This window comes from Ambystoma mexicanum, chromosome 4q, assembly GCF_040938575.1.
Source record: "Ambystoma mexicanum isolate Mex_15411 chromosome 4q, UKY_AmexF1_1, whole genome shotgun sequence".
NCBI classification, from domain to species: Eukaryota; Metazoa; Chordata; class Amphibia; order Caudata; family Ambystomatidae; genus Ambystoma; species Ambystoma mexicanum.
Window position 1 is genome coordinate 620,287,889 of NC_090928.1, and position 9,816 is coordinate 620,297,704.

At 42.6% G+C, this 9,816-nt stretch overlaps 1 pseudogene; it reads left to right on the forward strand.

Annotated features, from left to right (window-relative positions):
• The first annotated feature begins 430 nt into the window (after positions 1–430).
• On the forward strand, positions 431–6,980 carry LOC138467272 (26S proteasome non-ATPase regulatory subunit 8 pseudogene; annotated as a pseudogene).
• Positions 6,981–9,816: the final 2,836 nt, after the last annotated feature.

Consider the following 9,816-nt stretch of genomic DNA (forward strand, 5'->3'; position numbering starts at 1 on the left):
GTATAGCTCTGTGGGGATTGGTATGGTGGCATTAGCAGGGGTATAGCTCACACTGCATACATCAGTATGTTAACAGGCGAGCTATTGTATGTTGCATACATTTTCAAAGTCACTCAAGTAGGGTGTTGCCATGAGTTACAAGGATGTAGTGGTGGAATTCTTAAAATTGGCAAGGAGTCATTGGTGGGAGGCCATTTATCAACAACTGATTTCAATGATAAACTGGACAGGACCAAGGATTTCTGAAATTGCTTACACATCAGGGCAGCTTCGAACATCTGGGCAAGGGCAAAGCAGCTCAGACAGTAGGCCCACCAGGCTCCTGTAGACCTGGACACATTAAACAAACTGTTGGAAAAGTGACATTCAAAGGGCAGTTATCTTTTAGAGGTGTGTGTTGTTTGTTACTTCCGTCAAGCAAGCAAGGCTCATGTATGAGTGACTACATCCAGATTGGAGCTGCAAGAGCCCTGATCTCTCAGAGTGCAGTGAGAGCATTGGAAAGCTCAACATGGCTCTTCTGGAGCTCAATTTCTTAACTGTAATCAAACTAACGAAGCAGCAGCTCCTACTGGCTAGTGACATTCTTGAGATTGGCACAGAATGGATTATCTAGAAGGGTTTCCCGTCATATGAAAGATACATGGCTCAGCAGAAATATCATTTTTTTGACTAAAGGCACCAGTTTCTGTGGCTGAATCTACTGTTTCTGCTATACCGGAACCGAGTTGCTGAGTTCCACACAGAGTTGGAGCAACACCCAGAGAGGGACATCCAGACCAACGTTTACATTAGGCACCCAGTCTTTCTTGGACGTTATTTGATCCAGACGAGTAAAAAAAAGGTCTTCTCAGCAAAAGGAAACAAAACGTGTCTAAACTTGAAGACACTCCCGTCCCCTGCACACCTTAGAAACTGATATAAATCAGTCAAATTTCATCGCATTTGCACTTTAATATACAAAAAGAATTATCGAATTAGAACAAAACAAAATTAGGAGAATACATTCTTCACCCGCAGACTGGTAAAAAAATCATGCTTAGAGATTTTGCTACATGCAGATCAACAGGGTTGATCCACGGCATTAAGTGCCCGTGTGGGTTAATGTACATTGGACAGACAGCCAGATCAGCATGTGAGAGATGGACTGAGCATAAATCTCAAATACGGTGTAAAAATGAGAAATCTTCAGTTGCTAGACATTTTAATATGTCCAGACATACTATTGCACAACTGAGGTTTAATGTTTTGGAGGTGGTGAAGAAACCACCCAGAGGAGGTGACTACATGAGAATATTGGCTCAGAGAGAGATGTTTTGGATTGACCTCCTGGGGACCTTATCTCCAGGTGGGCTCAATGAGGAGTTTTCTTTGAATTGTTTTGTTTAGGTGTTTAGGTATGGTTGTTGTAAGGTTCAGGTCTTTAAATATGTAGAAATGGATATGAGGTGGTGGTCTCATTAAGTGGTCTGTGGTTTCCCAGTGTTGCATACTGGTTGTTCCATCAGAGGTGTATGTAATAGTGGCTGGTCCGTCTGTTTAATTTTCGGGAATTGGAGTTCAGGAATCTTGTGTCTACTTGTTTAAAGTTCCCTCGTTATGGCATGAAACGGGTTCCTTGCGTTTTGGTATGGTTTATGCGTTGTGATTATGTTTATTTGCTTATGTATTAATTTTTTGGGAAAAATGTCATTGAAGTCTTTTCTCTATGTTTATTTCCATTTCTCTATGAATTTCTTTGTAAAAGTTTTATTGAAGTCTTTCCTTTATATTCATCTCCATTGTTTGAAGATGCATATATTTATTCTTAATTTCTTTTTTACTTTTGTGCTTAGTTTACTAGCACCTGTATACTTAGCAAGTTGCTAGTAGTTATTTGCATGGTCGTGTATTGTTGAGTGCCGGTGGGTCGCGTGATTTTATCATGTGACCACCCGGAACTAATATAAAACGAGTTTATTTTTTCCTCTTTTCTGAAGTCGCGTGTATTTATTTTTATTTTCTTTTTATTTGCGTGTTCTGCTTATCATTACCTGTGTACTTAGCAAGTTCGCAGGTAGTGATTTTTTATTATTTTTTTGAGCGCCGGGTTAGTCACGTGATCTTATCATGTGATCACCCGGAACTAGTTTAAAACGAGTTAGGAATTGTATCAGGGGTTGGGACCTGTTATGTGCGAATGGGAGAGGAGCTGTTGACTCGTCTCTGGAGGTTAGCTAAAGTTGTGCGTACGTGTTGCATTTTTTAACGTTTGCATTGGAAAGGTGCTGTGGGTTTGAAAAATGACATTTTGTGTTTGTTTCTTTAGTTGCATTGTACATCTCCATAATCAGCAGGATGCTATATATTGGATGCAGGGCACTGGACGTCCTGAATCGAGAATGGATTGGATATTAATTTGCTTTAGGTAAATATCTTGCGTTGGAAGAGGTGCGCAATTCACATTTTGGTTTATTTTGAGGCATGGTTGTTTTTAATTTGGTGCAAAGTCGAGGTGGTGGCACAAGGTTGTTTTGGACTTTGGTAATTTTTTAAGTTGCACAGATCAGTTGGCAATGAGTAATGGGTGTTTTTGAATTAGTTGTTTAGACATTAAGTTGTGACAATTGAACTTCATGCAAATTGGAACTCATAGATATAATTTGGCATTTCAGAATTTTGTAATTACAAGCCACTGGTTGAGGACGGCAGAAGTATTTGCAGGTATCCTGGTTCTGTGTACGGTGTGCACAGAAAGAGTCTCTATATTTTTTGACATCATTCCAATTGTGAGGTCACTTATGAATTATTTTTTCAGGATTTCATTCACTTTGAGATGTATTTTTGGAGCCATACCAGCTGCACCACTGTTAATATACAACTACTTGTGTAGTTCATGTAGAATTGTTGTTGGATTTATGTGTATATCTAATATTCAATGAATGACTTAGGTATAATGTGTGTAGATAGTCTAAACTTCAAATGACACGTGGGATGTCTTCTAATTGTATATATATCTATATTTGCAGAACTTATGCTCCTGAAGAAGGGGATAGTCCGCGAAACGCCTAGAGCTTGAAGCTGTATTTCAAAATTGGGAGCTTACTTATTTGTCTGCTTTGTTTTTCATGCTGGCCATAGGTGAAGCCAGTCGATATCTGTTTTTCTGTATTCAAATGAAGATTTGTTGTTACTTTTGTTCTAATTCGATAATTCTTTTTGTATATTAAAGTGCAAATGCGATGAAATTTGATTGATTTATTTCAGTTTCTAAGGTGTGCAGGGGACGGGAGTATCTTCAAGTTTAGACACTTTTTGTTTCATGTTTAACACAGGCTCCAGTGTCAGGGCGTGTACTCCTCCCCAGCACCCAGAATTGTAAAATATTTTCCTAAACATTTATCTAGTTCTCTAGTAATTAGGTGATACTCCTTTTTGTTCTTAGCAAAAGGAAACATTCCTGCAGGGAGCTACATTATCTTTATTGACATTTTGTTGGACGCCATAAGGGATTAAATTGCTGGTTGCATTGAAAAGGCCTAAGGCCTATGAAAAAATCCTCTTCAAGGAATCTACCAGGGTTTGTTGCTTCCTTCACCACTACCTCTTTGGTGCATTAAATATCAGTAAAGTATTACGGGTTGATGTCAGGGTGGTGGGAAACACGTGTTCACATCAACATCAGGCAGACTAAAATGCCCTTAGTAGGGAAGGAAGCAATGTATTCTGTTAGGTGACAACCAATAGGGCCCTATTGAGAAGCGAGTCGAGTTCATGAAAATTCAACCTACGCACAGGGTTAGAGTTCATGAATATTTGACATATGGGCAGGGGACTTTTCTTAATACACAAGGGTGGCAATCATCCAACTACCTTGAATTCTGAAAAGTGCTAGCTTTAGTCTTTCCAAAGGCAGACTTGTAGACAAAGGAGTTCTAACCACACTCCTTTAGATATGGGGCTGAAAATATTTGTATTCTTTCCTCTGAAAATATAACCGTTTCAGAGTTCAGACATTTTGACTGCGTGTAGTAAGCTTGGCACAGCAAATGAGAACATGTTTGTGTTCCTTACCAGTGATTGCGAGAGAGAGCTCCGACTCTGGATGCTGTTTCCCTTATATTCGCCAGCAAAACTACATCTACCAGCGCTTCCGTGGGTGTGACTGCAGGGTCGGTGCCATTTGAACCCACCACACCTGCCTATATATTTAAGGAGCTGCACTGTGGTGACAAGTATTTCTTAGCAGTGATTGCGAGAGAGAGCTCTGACTCTGGATGCTGTTTTCCTTATATTCGCCAGCAAAACTACATCTGCCAGCGCTTCCGTGGGTGTGACTGCAGAGTCGGTGCCATTTGAACCCACCACACCTGCCTATATATTTAAGGAGCTGCACTGTGGTGACAAGTATTTCTTAGCAGTGATTGCGAGAGAGAGCTCTGACTCTGGATGCTGTTTTCCTTATATTCGCCAGCAAAACTACATCTGCCAGCGCTTCCGTGGGTGTGACTGCAGGGTCGGTGCCATTTGAACCCACCACACCTGCCTATATATTTAAGGAGCTGCACTGTGGTGACAAGTATTTCTTAGCAGTGATTGCGAGAGAGAGCTCTGACTCTGGATGCTGTTTCCCTTATATTCGCCAGCAAAACTACATCTACCAGCGCTTCTGTGGCTGTGACTGCAGAGTCGGTGCCATTTGAACCCACCACAACTGCCTATATATTTAAGGAGCTGCACTGTGGTAACAAGTATTTCTTAGCAGTGATTGCGAGAGAGAGCTCTGACTCTGGATGCTGTTTCCCTTATATTCGCCAGCAAAACTACATCTACCAGCGCTTCCGTGGGTGTGACTGCAGGGTCGGTGCCATTTGAACCCACCACACCTGCCTATATATTTAAGGAGCTGCACTGTGGTGACAAGTATTTCTTAGCAGTGATTGCGAGAGAGAGCTCTGACTCTGGATGCTGTTTCCCTTATATTCGCCAGCAAAACTACATCTACCAGCGCTTCTGTGGCTGTGACTGCAGAGTCGGTGCCATTTGAACCCACCACAACTGCCTATATATTTAAGGAGCTGCACTGTGGTGACAAGTATTTCTTAGCAGTGATTGCGAGAGAGAGCTCTGACTCTGGATGCTGTTTTCCTTATATTCGCCAGCAAAACTACATCTACCAGCGCTTCTGTGGGTGTGACTGCAGGGTCTCTGCCCTTCAAACCCACCACACCTTCCTCTATATCTTTAACGAGCTACACTGAAGCGACGGGTCAGTGGTGTGACAGTGAGGTGCGCGTCACTTGCCACCATCATCCCGTCAACTGGCAGACCTGCGAACCGTGAAATGGAGCTTCCTGGACGTTTCCTCGATTGTACAGGAGAAGACGTTGCTTTTAAGCTGAGAAGCTTCTGCCAGAATGTCAGTAAGTGATGTGGACTAAGTTCTGCCTGTACCAACAGATAGAGCACATCCATATGACTTAAGGGGCTTGCCTAAAGAACTTAGACACATGACTAACACTAAAAGGGAGTTTTCCCCTGATTCTACTATTAACATGGAAATCACGACAAACAAATTCAAAGAAATGAGAGTCCGATTCCCCTGCGACATTACACGATCATATAAATATGTCTTTCACTTGCCTGGGCACTAGGATGACTGACTCGATATTGAACTGCTTTGGAGTAGGGGCACTCGACAAACTTTACAAGATTGCTGGGCTCCCCGGTCATGAGATGATGAGAACAGAAACTCTTGAGCCAATTCCAAGAGGTGTGCAAGATTCCGACAATCAGATGCTGAGATCAGCACATTCTGAACTAATTCCAACAGGTGTAAAAAACTGGGGAAAGAAGTACCACACCAGGAAGTAACACACCAATACTGTTACAAGAAAACAGCCGGGGAAAAACTCTCTGTGGTTTTACAAATCAATTAATTCTTTTTGCACATATATAACTTGAAAGAATTATTTAACATCCCAGTTTGAGAGAAGATTGATGTGCTTAATTTAATAGATAGAAAAACATTTAAATAGTCTAGTCACCAATAACGACATAGCTAAAGGTTTAATTAAAATAAATATATATAATGCACATATTCAGCCATACTAGACCATAAATACCAAACACCTGGCACGGCAATCTCCAAACATGAAAATCAAGACACCACTGGTGCACATATATCGCACAAGTGGCCAAAGGGAACTTAAATTACATAAATAAATAAATGACAGAACTAAAACACTGCACTAAGACATAAATCCTTTGTCTATATGCACCTCGAGCTATACTTGGGTATCTGCCCGTGCACCAACAAAAAATAAAAAATGGGCAACATCAATCTGGCATATAATTTCTTTGTCCCAGTGCAACAAATGCTTGAACCCTTCAAATGACATACAAGTGGGAATTGTGAGCTCAGTCAGATGATAGTAAGATGCACCGCCCACTTGAGTTGTGGCTGTCTGTTGGCCATCGTTAACAAAGTGGGCAAGCCTTCCTCAGGGTGAGAAACGAGGCGTTTCAATGGGGAAGCCAATAGGTTGGAACCTTTTTTCAAAAAAAATAATTACACAGTGAGCTAAAACGAACAATGTCCCAATGTGGAACAAAATGAATGCCCTAAACACTAATTGCATACCATAATGTAAACCAATGCTGTCTCAAATTATTGTGAGCATGCAGTTAGAGGGCCGCAGCAGTCCATACCATGTGAGGTGTCCCCTCACATGAGGGAGCCTAAAAGAGGCCAAAAAAATCCTCAGACACCGATTCTTACAAATAGCGAGTCCTAAGCATACAACATTCAATCGACTGACCTTACAACAACTGATTAATTACTGGAACCATGGCAGGAGATATCAGAACCGACTCTGGGCTGTAAATATAAAATAAAAGGAAATTAATCAAACCCAAGTGCTACGGAAAGGGGGGGAGACCCACTAATCTGATTGAAATGAAAAATAATCTTTAACATTCCATTGCAGATGCCTGAGTAAACACCTCTCAGACTGCCCGCAATGTATGCATTTGTAAACCAAGCCGCTGCTCCTCGTGGGTGCCATTTTGAAGTAGTGGCTCCAACACATGGGCCTCATTACAACCCAGGCGGTAAATTCCCTACTTTACCACCATGGTGTAAAGTTTGTTTACACCATGGTGGATGGCGGATTTACCGCCCCATTCCAAGGTGAATGGGGCGGTAAATCCCCATTCCCCATTTACCCTTCCCCATTCCCATTTTTGCCCCATAGGGCATAATGGGAGTGGGGAAGGCGCTAATTACGGCACCGTAAATTACGGTGCCGTAATTAGCACCAAGGCGGGTTAGCGCCTTGTATTTTAACGCCTGCTAAAAGCAGGCGTTAAAATGGTAATCAGGCGTTAAGGGTTAATAGCGCCGACGGCGCCGTTAGACCCTTAACGCCTGGGTTGTAATGAGGCCCCATGCTAAGCCTGGATGGGATACAGGCAGGTGAACACAGTGGCCATCTTGGCATAGATATAACTCGAGGATGACAACAATTGTACTGGCAATAGAAAGTGTGTCCAGGAAATCAATGGATCGAGATTTCTCCCGGGCGCCAAGATGAAATTCCAGCATACTTCATGTGGCCATCCTGAGCCCAATAGGGCTGCTGGCGGTCAGCCTCCCAGCCAGGTAGCCGTTTAAATAGTGTCATATTACAGGTCATGCCATTAGAAAAAATGAAGCATGTCCTGGGACAATTGGTCTATCAGGAGAGAAACAGGCTGTATAAATACATTCAAATTAAAGCAGTGACACCCAATGAATGTCGTCATTAAGGCCTGTGATATGGGTCTTAAGGCAGAAAGTCCATCTCTGCTCTAATCTGAATAATTGGTTAGCCGTACTGTAATTGCAGGCATCTGGTTTAACGGAGTCAACAACGATCCACTGGACATCAGAGGCCATATGGTTATTAGATATGAAGTGTTGCACCAAAGTTACAGGGGTAGTGCCATTTCTAATCCTTTACCTGTGTTTGTGGATCCAAGTAGAGACTTTACGTGTGGTCATGCTGATATATGCTATTTGGCACAAACTCAGGATTATGTACACAATATTAGTGACAGATCCTGAAAATGTTCCGATCACAGACCTGCTTATGGCAGGGGAAAAAGTCTCTATTCAAATTCGTTCAGATTCTAAATCAGATTATGGGCCTCATTACACGGAATGCGGTAAACCATGGTGCTACTAGCACCATGGTTGCCGCCGGGACCATACTGGTACCACCATGGAGGAAAGGGGAATTACCACCCCATTCCAAGGTTGGTGGGGCGGTAATTCCCCCTTTCTCCATGGCCCTTCCCCATTCCCATTTTTGCCCCATAGGGCTCAATGGGAATGGGGAAGGAGCTAATTACGGTACTGCAAATTGCGGTACCGTAGTTAGCACCAAGGTCCCTTTGCGGGTCCCAACTTTAACGGCCGGTCTACACCAGCCGTTAAGGTCAGGTCCCGCAAAGGGACCTCATAGTAAGGTGGTAAGGGTTTACCGGTACCGGTGCCTTTACCGGTACCGCTAAACCCTCACCACCTACCGTGTAATGAGGCCCTATGAGTCTAGTTTTCTTCACACTCCCCTGTCCTCCTTGCTTTGTGAAAACATAAAAATTGATATGAGGCTGGGAAGCCCAAAAGAAACACACCAACACAGGTTACAAAGGACATACAAGTGCTTTATTTAAAAGCTACAACAGTTCCCAAAGTCAATTGACAAATGGATAGCTATTCGGCTCTCAGAGTAACGTAACGAACTTCAACGAGGGTTCGATGCATTAGTAGAGAGACCGTACATTGGAATACTTGGGTTTTTATATCCTTTATCCAGCCCTTGGCCAACCCCCTCGTGGGTTAACCATTCTTGGGAACAGGCCTAGGGTTCCTTGCCAGGTCAATCCTATAATGTATGCATTTTGATCAGTTCCGCTGATACAGTTGTTCATTTACACATAGGTCAGTGGTAGGACAAGGTCTCAGTTCGCGACCCCGACAAGTGGCCTGCAGGCATATTAATTATTTGTGTGTGCGGAGGTCACAACGGCCAGAATCTCACTCAGAATGTCATTCAGCCTCCATTTTGATGTTCAGGGTGACTTCCACATTACAAGAGAACCTAAAATGGCGGCTAAATCCAAGATGGCGATTTACATAACTTTTCGTTAAGGTCAAGACCTTGCCGCAGAATCTATTTACATGATATTTTAGACAACTTGGCGTAGGCCAATACACATTCAATTACTGCGATAGGAGGCATAATATTATTTCAATTGCAACAGACCCTCCTTTTGGCCTATGCCAAGTGCTAATATAATTTCTAATACTTTTGCAAATAACTCCATGTATTGTCATCCATACATCCCGAATCATTGTCTGTTATATCTATAGCCATTATGTCGTTCATCAGAACCTCTTGTAACACAAACGCTTTGGATGCTGTATCTGGGGCATATATTCTATGCCCTATTGTGCTCACTGCTTGGGCACAACATCCCCCTAGCATTCCACATATACTCGGAAGACATTGAAAACAGCAACAAAGGAATAGCAGGATCCCCAAAATAACCAGAATAACAGAAAGCACCTTCCAACCCCAAGATCGTAAAGAATCCCAGAACCAGGTGCTAAGATTCCAATCTCCTACAGGGATATGTACTTCAGAACTAAGGATATGCAAGTTCTGTATTGCTTTAAAAATTGTCGGCGAGGAATCTGGTACGAAAACACAGCAAGCGGACCCCACCAATTTGCATACTCCACCTCGTTCTGCCAGAATGACATCTAATGCCATCCGATTTTGGAGTGCT